Genomic DNA, 16,126 nt, shown 5'->3' with positions numbered 1-16,126 from the left:
CTGATCTATTCTTACCTGACTATGCTGACCTGGACTACTTTCCAGCCACATGGTGTTACTCTTACTGATCCTGTTCTATCCATGTCCTCAAGGTGACTCCCTGGGTCTCCAGTGGCTACTCCTCTCTCTCCTCTCTCTATCTGGGACCCCCTCAGTGGGACTGAAAATTCTGCTTTACCTCTCCTGCCCTGATATAGAGTGATTAGCTTTTATTAACTAGTCAGAGGTGAAGGAGAATAGTTTTTACACAACATTGAGACAGAAGATGCTTAATAATAATGACGATGTCAAGTCCCAGACTGCAACCAGATCTCTGGGGTACAGAAATCAGTGATTGAATACACATTGCACAAAACATCCTCCAATACTTTTATATTTGTTAAATGTCTATTCTATGTTTGACAGTATTCAAATTGCTGGGAAGAAAAGATAATCCTCTTTATAAGACTTTAAGTTAGTCAATTGAAACTTAAGACAATGCTTCCTTAAGATGGGTTTGTAGTCAGACTTGTAAGGCATTTTCTTAACTAATGATTGATGGGGGAGGGCCCCTCCCATTGTGGGTGAGGTTATGCCTATGCTGGTGATCTTGGATTCCGTAAGAAAGCAGGCTGGGTGAGCCATTAAGCAGTACCCCTCCATGATTTCTGCATCAGCTCCTGCCTTCAGGTCCCTGTCCTGTTTGAGTTCCTGTCCTGACTGGATGATGAACAGTGATATGAAAGTGTAAGCCAAATAAACTTTTTCTCTCCGACTTGCTTTGGTTATAGTGCCATGGTACAATATTGGTAACCCTAAATAAGACAATAATAAAAATGTTTTGCTTTTGATGGAGTTTTAAATGACATTACTATTAACCTGAAAGGAATCTTTATTTATCATCATGTCTAAATTCCCTTTACATTAGTTAGGAATATTTTGATTATAAGTAACAACAAAATTCCTCCCCAACCACTTTATACAGTAGAGAAAAATTATTGGCTGAGATAACTGAAAAGCCTATGCAGATATGGTTTTCAGGCAAGCCTTGATTGCAGCCTAACTATGCTAAGAAACATTGTTTGCCCCCTGGCTTTCTGTAGTCATTTGAATGAAAATGGCCCCCAAGCACTCATAGGAAGTGGCATTATTTGAAAGGATTGGACCTTATTGAAGTAGGTGTGGCTTTGTTGGAGGAGGTGTGGCCTTGTTGGAGGAGGTGTGGCTTTGTTGAAGGAAGTATGGCCTTGTTGGAGGAGGTGTGGCCTTGTTGGAGGAGGTGTGGCTTTGTTGGAGGATGTGTGGCCTTGTTGGAGGAGGTGTGGCCTTGTTGGAGGAGGTGTGGCTTTGTTGGAGGAGGTGTGTTTCTGGGGGTGGGCTTTGAGAATTCAAATGCTCAAGCCAGGGCCAGTGTCTCTTCCTGTTACTTGCAGTTCCAGAAGTAGAATGCTCAGCAACTTCTCCAGGGCCATGTCTGCCTGTTTCTCACAATGATAATGAACCTATAAGCCAGTTCCAATCAAATGTTTTTTTTTGTCGGAGTTGCCATGATCATGCTGTCTCACGAAGCAATAGAAATCCTAAGGCCTTTTCTTTGTCTTCTGCACTGCCCACTTTATTGTAAGGATGCCCTTCCTGTGGTTGCCTGATTCTTTTATAGACTTAGTCTTTTTCATTCATGCCCAGGTATGTAGCGATCGCCTATCTTGCCGGCAAGGAAGACGTGCCACAACAGGATCCTTCTACAGGCGTTTATTGCGGGCTTGATTGCAGTGGCGAAAGACCCCGAGCCCAGAAACCAGCCCTCCTTATATATGCTTAGGAGGACTGTGTCACCACCTGATTGGTGCATTCTGTGTGCCCTAATTAGCATACTCAGAGTCACCATGATTCAGCAAAAACAGGCAGGCGTGCATGCGCACTTAGGTTTATCTCAAAACTGGCCACTCTCCCTTCGGGCTGGGCGCCATCTTGTAATGGCGAATACAGTGGCTTCCCACACAGGTAAAAAAGCATTTTCCTCCTATAGGACAAGAAAGTTTCGTTGCAGTCTCCAGCAAATATCACCTTGTTTTGCATTTTACTGATCTAGGAACCATCTTTTACCAAACCGCTGTGGGTGGGAAGATGACTGAGACGATGGAACCCCTGGGATGGAGTGGGTCAGGTTTCCCCAGCGCATATGGACTGCATGTGATAAAGGATGCAGGATGGAAACTGGGTGCTGCTGTTGAGAGAAAGGCAGAACATGCTGGCAGGAGATATAAAAAGGTCCAGGACTTAATCTCTGCACGCAATGCAGCCTCTTATTAACTGCCAGTCATAGGCAATTCATTGTGCTAAGTGGTTTGGTAAGTAATAGCCTTGATCCCATGAAACCAGAGAGTTAGTGTTGAAAGAGGAGTGGAAGGCGGTCCACAGGGAAGCCTCGTCATGTGCACACAAGGTGCTTTCTTTTTTCACGGTACCTGCTGCACCACATGCTAAGAACCTTTACGCTGTGCATGGCAGGTTTCAGATGCCCCATGTCACACAGCGTTTCATTCAGTTACCATGCAAGATGTCACACAGCGTTTCATTCAGTTACCATGCAAGATGTCACACAGCGTTTCATTCAGTTACCATGCAAGATGAACCAATATATAGACAAAAAACAAAACAACAAAAAAAGCTACTCTGGGATCCAATACTCTTACCACATTCTTTCAAGGATTAACCAAGTGGTTTGTTATTCAAACCCTTGAGCCTCCAGGACGTGTCCTGAAATATTTACCCTATATGGGATGTCTGAGACGCTTTCTCCCTTCTTAGTCCTAAAATAGTTTCCCTTTCCGGCGTTTCCCCGCTCAACACAAAAAGGCCATAATTCGTTTGCTCTGAATCTAATGGGTTATGCTTTTTAAAATGCCCAGGTAGTGCCTATTGCAAAGTTGTCCCCGATTTGTGCTGCTTGAACCCAAACCTACAGCTACAGAGGGTTACTCATGCTCCTCTGCTCTTTAGAGATCCGACTTAACTAACACATAACTTCAAATTGTCCTTGACCCAAGATTTTATTGACCTACACAAATAGAAATCACCATTCCCCCCTTAGGTACCTCCCATTATTATCCTGAGCAAAGATTGCAGGCTTTGGCCAGGCGTAGTGATGACCATTTTAATCTCAGCACTAGGACAGCAAAGGGGCAGAGGCAGACAGATATCTGTGAGTTCAAGGCTAACCTGGTCTACACAGTGAGTGCTAAAGCTACATTGTGAGACCCTATGTAAAAAATAAAAAGAAAGAAGAAAAAAGAGGCATGAAGAAGAAAAACAAAGCCCACACATCTCTTCCCGTAGTTTATTTAAAGAAAACCTAAACTGCAAATGAAATACAAAGTGAGCTAGAGAGAAGAATTTGCAGAGCAATAGGGACTCTCCCTGGTGGGGGGAGTGGGGCACAGAGTCGCTCAACAAATCATTGTCTTTGTCCTTCCTTCCTCCTCCCTCCCTCCCTTTCTTTTGCTTCTTCCTCCCTTCCCCTTTCTTTCTTTTAAAGAAAGACAGGGTCTCATCACTAGGTAGCACTGCTGGATCTAGAACTCACTGTACACCACCAGGCTGGCCTTGAACTCACAGAGATCCTCCTACCTCTGCCTCCTGAGTGCCGACTAGAGGTGTGTACCACCATATCTTGCTAAAAGCGAGTTCTTTCTTTGTTTCTTTTCTTTTTAACATTTTCTTTGCTTCTCTTCTCTTCTTTCTCTCCCCCCCCCCACCCCTGTCTTTCTTTTTGAGATGGGGTTTCTCTGTGTAGTCATGGCTGTCTAGGAACTTGCTCTGTAGACTTGCCTGGCCTTGAACTTAGTGATACACCTGCCTCTGTGCTGTGATTAAAGGCATGCGCCACCCCTGCCTTGCTATCCTAAACATATACATGTAAGCAAACCAGAATGTATAAAAATCTAATTATAGTATAAAAGGGGGTCACTTATACTTCAGTTCGTTTTGTTTGGGTCTAAACTCTTCGATGTGTTTGAGTGCCTATGTATTATGTGTATGCTGGTGCCTATAGACCAGAAGAGGGATCCCTAGAACTGGACTTACGAGCAGTTGTAAGTCACCATGTGGGTGCTGGGAATCAAACCCGGGTTTTCTAGAAGACTAACCAGTGCTCTTAACCACTAAGACATCACCCCAGCCTCCTGGGTCAGCTTTTATCTATGTGTTTAACAGCAGCACAACATTTATTAGCATATTAAAAAAGTGAATCCACTGCTTTGAGAAGACATGAGTGTCTTAGCAGCATTAATCAGACAGTGTCTTCTGTCTCTGTTGTCACTTGGGTTTTCACTGATAATGATGTGCACTGCTTTACTGTTTATAACATGGGATAGAGAAACCCTTTCAAGTCCATTACTCAGACTTTTGGTTTTTAACACATACAAAAGTGTCAAGTGTCACAGGTATTGGATTACCATCCAGCCATTTTATATACAGGAAGAATATTGAAAAGCCTCCTCCCCATTTAAAGATGGTACCTTTAATCTATAAACATGCCTACTAAAATCTCTTCCCAGAGCCTCTGTTATGGGTAAATGGGACACACACCTTCACAGGCCACGAGACTTAAGTTATTTCTTAGGGTTGGTTCTAGAAACAAGGGAGGAAAAGTATTGAATTTATTATTATTTTTTTTTTACTTGCACCCACTATTTGATTTAAATAAGCATAAAAATTAATGCATTCCATTGTGACATTTTCATAATACTTTTTATTTTTGCTTTTTCAGGACAAGAGTTTTTCTGTGTGGTCCTGGCTGTTCTGCAACTCTGTAAACCAGGTTGCCTGCCTCAGCCTCCCAAATGCTGGGATTAAAGGCATGTGGCAGCAGTGTCTGGCTCCCACATTTGTCTTACAGATCTATTTTTGTGACTATATTGTGCCCTCATTATTTTTAGTGCTCAAAGACACCTGGGTCAAATGCTTGTTGAGGCCCCCATTTGACATCCAAAGCAGATGCGGGCCGCAGCTCTCTCTCAGCCTCACCAATACCTGTTGCAGAGTCCTGATTCCTCAGCATTTCTCAGCCTGCCTGGAATCTTTCCAGCCCCTGAGCTTCTCTTCCCTTCCCCCAGCTTCTCTGATTTCTGTATAATCTCAGCCATTTTGGCTACACAGTCTCTTGACCTTCTTTGGTAGTCTTGGTCTCTTGGTCATCAGCTCCACTCTTGCCCCCTCTTTCTTCCCCTTCTCTCTTCATAGTCATCTCCACTACTCTATCCCCTCCCTCCCCCACCTACCCACCTTCCACACCACCCACCCTCCACTGCCCAGTTCAGACTCTATCCTTCTGGTTACCTCTGGCCATTCTCTGCCTTATATCTACAAAAAACCTTCACCTCCACCAACACCTAGGAGCGGTCACACCCTCATATTTTCACTTGTTTTGGCTCTATTGTATAATTTGAAGCCACATGTAGTTATCCTTCTTGCTTTGGCTATTGTGGGAGAAGGTCTTTTGTGTTTTTATATAAATTTTAAGTTGTGTGTGTGTGTGTGCATGCATACCTTGAAGAATTGGAATTTTGACAAGAATGGTAATGAATTTTTGATACTATTCCATGTAGATTTTAGATTCACATAGCACTCAGAACTTGTAAAACATTTTCATAACTGTTTAAAAAGGAAGAATTATAAATATCTTAAGAACACAAGAAACTATAATAAATATCAGTGGTTTGAAATAATGGAGTTTAAAATATTTTCACGGAAATGAAAAGCTCAGGAAACTGGGATGAGAAACAAATGAGCAAAACAAAGGGTGAAAGAGCAAAATAAGAACAAAAATTTCAGGATGTGACAGTAAAAAAGATGGAGGCCAGAAGACAAAGATGATAATGCTGGTGGGAATTCCAGCAAGGAACAGAAATCATTTGTCAGAAGCAATACTTTCAGAACTTACTTAGACATTGATCCAAGAACAGTGTCTTAGTTAGGGTTTTACTGCTGGGAACAGACACCATGACCAAGGCAACTCCTATAAGGACAACAGGTTCAGGCCATTACATCAAGGTGGGAGCATGGCAGTGCCTAGACAGAGATGGGGCTGGAGGAGCTGAGAGTTCTACCTCTCCATCTGAAGGCCCCTAGGAGAAGACTGGCTTTCTTGTGGTTAGCAGGGCCTGAAAGCCCATGCCCACAATGACACACTTGCTCCAACAAGGCTACACCTCCAAATAGTGCCCCTACCTGGACCAAAAACATTCAGACTACCACAAAGAGAATAAGAGAGACCATCATCTGGCAGAAACAAACAAACAAACACCAAAAACTTAGACACATTATGGTGCAATTGTGGAAAACTGAATGTGAAGACAAAAAAACTCTGAATAGCCAGATAAGAAAGGGAAAGAAATGGTGACCTTTAGTGTTGTAGTAGTTAGAAGGACAGCAGATCTTTGGCAGCAACAAAAGTAGAAAGACCACCATGTCTCCTCTTGAATAAAAATCTCTTTCAAAATAAGTTCTAGAGCCAGTAAAAATAGTTCAGGTGGGAAAAACATTTGCCACTCCATTCTACAGGGAAGCTCATTAAGTATCAGAAAGTTCTAAAGGGAGGCTCCTTGAGATGCAGGAACTTTTAAATCTTAGGAAGTTCCTGGAACTGACCAGATACACAAAGAATACTCTTCTTTTTAAAAGAATATTAGCAGTAAAGATTTCTGAGAGACTCTCATACTGATCTGCCTGGAAGGGTTCAAACTGGTTGATGTGCCTGGAAGAAGGGCTAAGATTAGTTGAGCTGCCTGGAAGATAAATACTCCCAACTCTCCAGCTGCCCCTCTTTTTAATTCTTAAAAATTATTATTTTATGTGTATGCTGTTTTGTATGCATGTATATCTATGTATCATGTACATGCCTGGTGTCCACAGAGGCCAGAAGAGTCAGGTCTGAAACTGGAGTTACAGATGATTGTGAGCTGCCATGCTGGTGCTGGGAACCTAACCCTAGTCCTACGCAAGAGCAACAAGTGCTCTTACCGGCTAGTTAATCACTAGTTACTCTTTTCATTTGTTAATTTGGTAATAACATACTTCACAGAAGGGACTTCGTGAGAATCTATCTTGGCTCATGGTTTGAGATGCGTCTTACTTAGGGTTTTTTGCTTCTGTGAACAGACATCATGACCAAGGTAACTCTTATAAGAAGAGTATTTAATTGGGGCTGGCTTACAGGTTCAGAGGTTCAGTCCATTATCATCAAGGCAGGAACATGGCAGCATCCAGACAGGCTTGGTGCAGAAGGAGATGAGAGCTCTACATCTTCAACTGAGCTGCTAGCAGAATACTGGCTTCTAGGCAGCTATGATGAGGGTCTTATAGCCCATACTTACAGTGACACACCTACTCCAACAGGGCCACACTTACTCCAACAGGGCCACACCTTCTAAGAGTGCCACTCCCTGGGCCGGGCATATACAAATCATCACAAGACCATATAGTATATCATGTCAGAGGAGGCATGGCAGTGGGAACAGTTCCATTTATTTCAGTTAGATCAAGAGGCTGCCTTTCTCACACCTGAGCGGATCAGGAAGCAGAGAGCCTGGGCCCAAACCAGGCTGTGTCAGAATACTCTAGCCCAGTGGTTCTCAACCTTTTGCAGCTCTTTACTACAGTTCTTCATGTGTGGTGACCCCAACCATAAAATTATTTCCTTGCTATTTCACAATGGTAATTTTGCTACTGTTATGAATCATAATGTAAATGTCTTGACCCCAAGGGGTTAAGATGCACAGGTTCAGAATTGGTGTTCTAGCCCTTCCCCTACAGTCCTACATCTGCCAGCTAGGCCCCAGGTCTGAAAGATCTTGCAACCTCCAATACAGAGAGCAAGTGTTTAAACACACAAGCCCATGGCGGAGATGTCCCACTCAAGCTATAACAGGTGGCAAGGCTGGCCACAGACTTTATTAGTGATTTTTTAAAATGTATGTAAAGTGACTAATTAGCAGAGTGCCTATCATGGATGATGGTAGTGGTGATGGTGGTGATGGTGATAGTGGTGATGGTGATGGTGATGATGGTGGTGATAGTGGTGATGGTGGTGGTGATGGTGATGATGGTGGTGATGGTGGTGGTGATGGTGGTGGTGGTGATGGTGATGGTGGTGATGGTGGTGATGATGGTGGTGGTGGTGATGGTGGTGGTGGTGATGGTGGTGATGGTGATGGTGGTGATGATGGTGGTGATGATGGTGGTGGTGGTGATGGTGGTGGTGGTGATGGTGGTGATGGTGATGGTGGTGATGGTGGTGATGGTGATGGTGGTGATGATGGTGGTGGTGGTGATGGTGGTGATGGTGGTGGTGGTGATGGTGGTGATGGTGGTGATGGTGGTGATGGTGGTGGTGGTGATGGTGGTGATGGTGATGGTGGTGATGATGGTGGTGGTGGTGATGGTGGTGGTGATGATGGTGGTGGTGATGGTGGTGGTGCTGGCAATGATATAATAAAAAGCTTTCAGTAGGGATCAATGGAGGACAGTGTACATGGTGTGCCATTCAGTCCTTGGGCTGATATCACAAAGATAGAGTACAAACATCATGTACAGAGGCAACTGAAAGCCTGAGACCAAAAGAAGAGAAGGAGTTTAAGAATCTCGGAAACTGAGGACACTTCTGTAGACACGCTATGGGTTGCCTGCTTGTTTCCCCAAGGTCTTCCTGCGCCTCAGCACTCAGTGCTGTCTGGGAGAGTACTAGCCTTCTCTGGGAGTTAGTTAGACATCCTGGATCTCAGGCTGGGAGTAGAGAACTTCGCCAGCATGCACAAGGTCCTGGGTTCAGTCTCTGGAACAGAACAAAGCCCACCAATTTTGCAGGGCACCGTGTTGTATGTCTGGAGTCCCCACTAACTTAGAGGATGCTGCAGGAAGACTGTCATAAGTTTGAAGCTTTAGAATGAGACCCCGACTCAGAAGAAGGAGAAATTGTGAATCTCAATGCCCACAGAAGCCTGCAGTAGATCTGGCACTTGGACCTTCGTGGTGTACAGTACAACTTTCCTTCCAGCAAAGGTGGAGAAGCCTGCCATCCTCATCCTGCTCCAGAGAGAGACTTAAAGGAGTCAACTATCAAAGAAGAAACTTGTAAGCTAGCCACACTCTAGATCCCTTTCGCCAGGGACATTATTGATATGGGCAAAGCCAGAGGGACCCTTAGCAACACTCACGTGAGTGCCTGGTGATCAGGGGCAGTGGGATGCAGCCTAAACATTCAGGGGGAACAAATTACCTTCATAACGCATGTCTGCCCTGTGTAGCTCATGTGTTACAAACATCAGGTTCTGTGTGTGTGTGTGTGCACTCTCGCCATCTTCCCAAAGCATGCATTGGGAAAGTGCCCGTTTTCCTTTCATTAGCAAAATCAAAGTTCAGTATATGAAGTAAATATTGGTTTTTGAAAATCTCCTCTGAGGAGCTCTGGGTAAGGCCTGGGAGGATATTTTGACGTTGCAAGACAGTTGTCCTTTCTGGGATGTATAATCGCTCTCCGAATCCACTCCGTCCTTTGGCCAATAGATTCCCCCCCTTCTGTTGTTATTTTTTAACCGAGAACATGCATTTCCAGTCGACAATGTCTGTGCTCAGCTCCTTCGGTGCAAAGTGAAGCATGTCCGTGAGAGGACACCGTGACACGGGCCGGTGGCTGCCCCCTGAACCAAGGAGGAAAGGCGGGGGACACCAGAGGGTTCAGCAGGCACAGAGCCCAAGTCCTCTGAGTGTCCTTTTCCTCAGATGGGGCTCCAGGCAGTAAGCCCCAAGGTGGCTGGAACGCTGTGAGCAGCGACCCTCCTCCATCACTTTTGGCCAGGAATGTTGTGATAAGTAGCGGCGTGGAATGCAAGCACTCAATCAAAGCCGCCCAGGGACAGCCTTTCTCGAGTGGAGGGCACAGGCGGGCATGCTGTCTGGGAACATCAAAAACAAGGACTACACCGAACTTAGAAGAGAATGTGCCGACAGTGCTTTCTCCGAGCTACCTCTGACCTGCAACTGTAGACATTCTTTTCTTGTCTGGCTCCACCTTTGAGAATGTCCCCTGGGACCGCGGCTTACCCAACAGTTCTATTTAGGAAGACATGGGACGGCCTGGGCAACCTACCAGATTTCCTTCAGAGACCCTGGGTTCCTGTCCTTCCCTCCTGGTCTCCCCTCCTCAAGGCTCCTGCTGGCTGATTTCTAACCCTTGTGTGGCCAGTGGATTCCTCCCAAAAGCAGACAGAGAATGGAAAGGATGTCACCCAAATAGCCAGGTCTTCAAACTCCTCCCACAGAAATCTGAAATTTTGTCTCAGAAACTTTTTTCTTGGATCCTGAACAGCCGACCCCGCTCTCCGCCCTCCCCCAACTAGTGTTTCCTCATAATGTTGTGTAAGTGCCCTTGGGGGAGGGAAATGACTCAAGCGACTTTATTTATTCTTTTTTTTTTTTTTTGAGCCGGAATTACTATGTACCCCTGGTTGGCCCGGGACTCGCTATATAGACCAGGCTACCTCAAACTCACAAAGATTCTCCTGCTTCTGCCTCCTAAGCGCTGGGTTAAGTAAAAGATTAGCTTGATCGTGATCCATCTAATCGATCCAGCTGAGTACCACAAAACCTGCCTCCTTGTTTATCTGTATTTAATAACCCTGCCTTTCTGTTCAACCCTATATAATAAACACGGTGAGCTTTCAGGGTACTATGATGTCTCCAGCAGAGAGACCTGTCCACCAGCTTTCAGCTTGTCTGCCTGTCTGTCTGTCTATCTGTCTCTTCATTCCCTCTCCATACTTAGTTGGGTTGGAGTCCCTGGAGTCATATGAGGACATAGCACCAGCTGGCTTTTTCTTTCTTTCTTTCTTTTTTCGTTCTTTCTTTTTAAAAATATTTATTTATTTATTTATTTATTTATTTATTTATTTATTTATTTATTTATTGTGAGTGCACTGTCGCTGTCTTCAGACACCAGAAAAGGGCATCAGATCTCATTACAGATGGTTGTGAGCCATCGTGTAGGTCCTGGGAATTGAACTCAGGACCTCTGGAAGAGCAGTCAGTGCTCTTAGCCACTGAGCCATCTCTCCAGCCCCATGCTCTGCCTTTTTTCTAAAATTATTTTTAAAGAAGCCTGGATTTTAAAGGCCTTCATTCTTGGGAGGTAGTTATTACTTAAGACTAAGAAATTGAGTGACAGCTGGGAGTTTTATAACCTAAAAAGAAGGAGTTACAGGGAAGGCAGGAAGGCTCAGCAGGGAAGGCGCTGGCCTTCAAAACCTAGAAACCTGAGTCTAAAGCTAGACCCTACATCGGGTAGAAAGAACTGACACCATACAGCTAACCTCTGACTCTCATAGGCTGTGACACTTGAGGTCTCTGTTCCCCAACATCCCCTGCAGGCACTTACATTCACAAACAAAGAAATGGGTACACATAGAAAGTAAATTACCTAAAGAATTAGAGGCACAATAAACACATACACACGCACATATACACCACACACATATACATATACACCACACACACACATACATATACACCACACACATATACATATACACCACACACATACACACATACATATACACCACACACAGACACACGCACATATACACCACACACATATACATATACACCACACACACACACATACATATACACCACACACATATATATATACACCACACACATACACACATACATATATACCACACACATACACACACACATATACACCACACACATATACATATACACCACACACACACACATGCATATATACCACACACATACACACACACATATACACCACACACATATACATATACACCACACACAGACACACACACATATATACCACACACATATACATATACACCACACACATATACACATACATATACACCACACACATATACACATATACACCACACACATACACACACATACACCACACATATACATATACACCACACACATACACACACATATACACCACACACATATACATATACACCACACACATATACACATATACACCACACACATACATACACATACACCACACATATACATATACACCACACACATACACACACACATATATACCACACACATATACATATCCACCACACACATACACACACACATATATACCACACACATATACATATATACCACACACATACACACATACATATACACCACACACATATACACATGTACACCACACACAGACACACACATATACACCACACACATACACATATATAACACATATGGACACACATACATACATACATACATGTATACCACACATAGACAGGCAGATACACACCACACACAGACATACACATATACACACACTCACAATCACATATACACCACACACATACACACAGGCATACACACACAATTTTAAATATTTACTTATTTTATTCATACGAGTACACTGTAGCTGTCTTCAGACACATCAGAAGAGGGCCCCATATTTTACTTTTTTAATCGATTAAAGGTAGCTTAATATTGGACCGTTGGACAAGAAACAAGTCTCTAGAGGCCAGAGCTTTCTGTTTTGTAATCTGAGATTTAAATCAAGAAGCCAGAGACTTGTTGGCTTTCTGGGACACCCACAACCACTTGGCTGTGACCACTGTAGTCCTTGAAGACCGGACAACTGACCATACGTACAGAGCCGCTCCTCACATGCTGGGCCCAGTGCTTTCCCACTTCTCATCTTTGTCTGAGCAGCCCTTGTCTTGGGCCTGAGAGATGGCTTATCGGATAAGGGCGACTGGCAGCAAGCCTGAGTTCTCTGCAGGTCTCACCTGGTGACTGAAGAGAACCCACACGTGCAGGCTGACCATTGACCCTGGTGTGCAGTGTGCAGACATACATGTGCAAACACATAGGTGCATGCATGCACACTAAATAAAGTGTAATAAAAGCCCTTGTGTGTATTCAAGGTTCCTTTATGTTCAGTCACAACAGGAAACTGTTAAAGAAGAGTGAAAAAACTTTAAAGGCTTTTGAATTTTAATCTCCAGTTCACATTCTCACTGGGAACATTAGATGGTTCTCATTTTTGCTGAACACTTGATATTTTCAAATATTATCATAAAAGAAGTTATTTATTTATTTATTTATTTAATTTTATTTTTTAACTTTATTTTAAAAAACAAAGATAAAAGAAAAAAATTTTAAACATTTTTGCATAATTGTATACAAGCACATTTTTGTCAGTGCTTGGCTTTTTTTTTACTTTTTTTTTAAGGTTTGATACTCTGCATTAAGGTCTTACTAGTTACAGTGAGCAAAAAGTACATGTAAAACAGGATGTAACCCGGAATTAGTCAACGTTTTCTTGGTGTGTAAGGATTGAGCACAATGTTCTTTTTTTTTTTTTTTTTTTTTTCTTTCTTTTTTTTCTTGAACTTCACACAGTCTGTGAGTTGTTTCTGGGGCAGTCCGAGCCTCTGGGGTTAGCATCCCACTATCAGTGACTGCATATTATGTCTGTTCTTTTGTGACTGGGTTATCTCACTCAGGATGATATTCTCTAGATGCAACCATTTTCTTAAGAATTTGGTTAAGTCATTGTTTCTGATGGCTGAGTAGTACTCCATTGTGTAAATGTACCACAATTTTTGTATCCATTCATCTACTGAAGGACATCTGGGTTCTTTCCAGCTTCTGGCTATTATAAATAGAGCTGCTATGAACATTGTGGTGCATATATCTTTGTTGTATATTGGAGAGTGTCTCTGCGGTATATTCCCAGAAGTGGAATAGCTGGATCTTCAGGTAGTACTATGTCCAATTTTCTGAGAAATTGCCAGGAAGTTAGTTATTTTAAAGATAAATAGCATCTCCTCCAGCCTCTGCTTCCTAGGTTACTGGCGAGGTCGGACCTGTGAAGTTTATTTCCACCCTTGTGCTCTCTCTGCTTCTTTCCTTAGGAAAGTATTTGGGATCAAGTATAATAACTAGAAACACTGATGGTACAGGTTCTGAAAATTACGCTTTTAATCGCTTATTTTTAATCTGAGAGAAGAACAGTAATAGTAATAGAATAGTAATATGTTGGTTTGAATAGGTTTACCCCAAAGATTCATGTGCTTGAATGTTTATCTCAGGGAATAGCATTATTAGGAGGTACGACCATGTTGTAGGAACTGTGTCATTGTGGAGGTGGGCTTTGAGATATCATATATTTATATCTCTATCTATCTATCTATCTATCTATCTATCTATCTATCTATCTATCTATCTATCTATCTACCTATCTATCTATCTATCTATATGTGTGTGATTTTTGATTGATTATATATTTACATATATCATTATATATGAATATAATGATTTTTTTTAGTTTTAACTGTCACCTTGATACAATTTAGAATCACCTGGGAAGACAGTCTTTAGCCATATATATATATATATATATATATATATATATATATATATATATATATATGTATATGTATATATATATATATATATATATATATATATATATATATATATAATTTATTTATTTATTTAATGTATGTGAGTACACTGCTGGTCTCTTCAGACACACCAGAAGAAGGCTCCCATTACAGATGGTTGTGAGCCACCATGTGGTTGCTGGGTATTGAACTCAGGACCTCTGGAAGAGCAGTCAGTGCTCTTAACCACTGAGCCAGCCCCGGGAAGAGAGTCTTAATGAGGAGTTATCTATATTAGGTTTTGCTGTGGGCATGAAGGATTGTTTTGATTGTTTATTGATGTAGGAAGACTGCCCAATGTGGGCAGCACCATTCCCTAGGCAAGAGATCCTGACTAACTAGTGTAAGAGAGAAGCTAGTTGAGAACAAGCAAGCAAGCAATCATCCATGCACTTATCCTCTCTCTGCTCTTAACTGTGGATGTTATACTTTACGCTCCTGCCTTGACTTGCCTGCAATAATGGACCGGAACCTGGAATCATAAGACAAATCCTTTCTTCTCTAAGTTGCTTTTTGATAGGATGTATTATCAAAGCAACAGGAATGAAACTAGTTACGTGAGGCATCCTAGAGGCAAAACTAAGACTACAACAGTAGTCTTAGAGCTGAAGAAAGGAGTAATCCCATCACATAATTTGGGGAGGAGGCAGCAAAATGCCTTCAGTACACCCCTCCCACCCTCATAAGAAGTTGAGAGAATGAGGATTTGCTCTTGTAGTGGTTTGAATGAGAATGGCTCACATAGGTTCATATATTTGAATGCTTAATCCCCATTTGGTAGACCTTTTGGGGGAAGGATTAGGGGGTGTAGCCTTGTTGAAGGAAATGTGCCACTCTGGGTAGGCTTTGAGGTTTCAAAGGCCCGTGACATTCCCAGTAAGCTGTCTACCTGGCACTTGTGGATCAGATCTAAGCTATCAGCTACTACTTTAGAGCCTGCCTCCCTGGTGCCTGCCTTCCTGCCATGCTGGTCTGGTACTAGCTCATCTAGAAAGGTGAGCTCCCAAATTAAACATGCTCTTTTGTACGTTTCCTTGGCCACGTTGTTTGTCAGAGCAACAGAAAACTAACCAAGACAGAAGCGAAGACAGTTTGTGGGGGTAGGGTGGGAAGCTAGATTTCACGAGGCTTGAAATGGAAAATATGGTCTCTACCAGGTTTCAGTGCTCACAGACAGGCCATAGGCCACGGTGTAATATCTGGAGCGAAAGTCAAGGCCAACGAGATGGGAAAGGCTAGGGGACATGGAGGGAAGCTGCCTGGCTGGCATGCATCAGAGTCCAGTGTGCCTATGGAAGGTTATAGACGGGTCCTCACAGGGGCCTGCTGAAGGACAGGAAAGACATGGACACATCTTCAAAACATGAAAATAAATGTCAGAATGATAGTCCCATCTTCAAAGATTCTCCACAGCAAAAGACCCATTTTTCTTTATCTAGTCAAAGAAAGTCATTTAAATACACTAGAAAAAATTAAGATTAATATATATATTATATATATATATATATATGTTCTGTGTGTGTGTGTGTCTGTCTGTCTGTCTGACTGACTGTGGCTGGTTTGTGCATTTAAGTGCAGTACCCAGAAGAGCCAGAAGAGGGTATTGTATCCCCTGGAACTGGAATTTATAGGCA

This window comes from Micromys minutus (assembly GCF_963924665.1).
Source record: "Micromys minutus genome assembly, chromosome: 14".
In the NCBI taxonomy this organism is placed as follows: domain Eukaryota; kingdom Metazoa; phylum Chordata; class Mammalia; order Rodentia; family Muridae; genus Micromys; species Micromys minutus.
Note: the sequence above shows the minus strand (reverse complement) of the source record.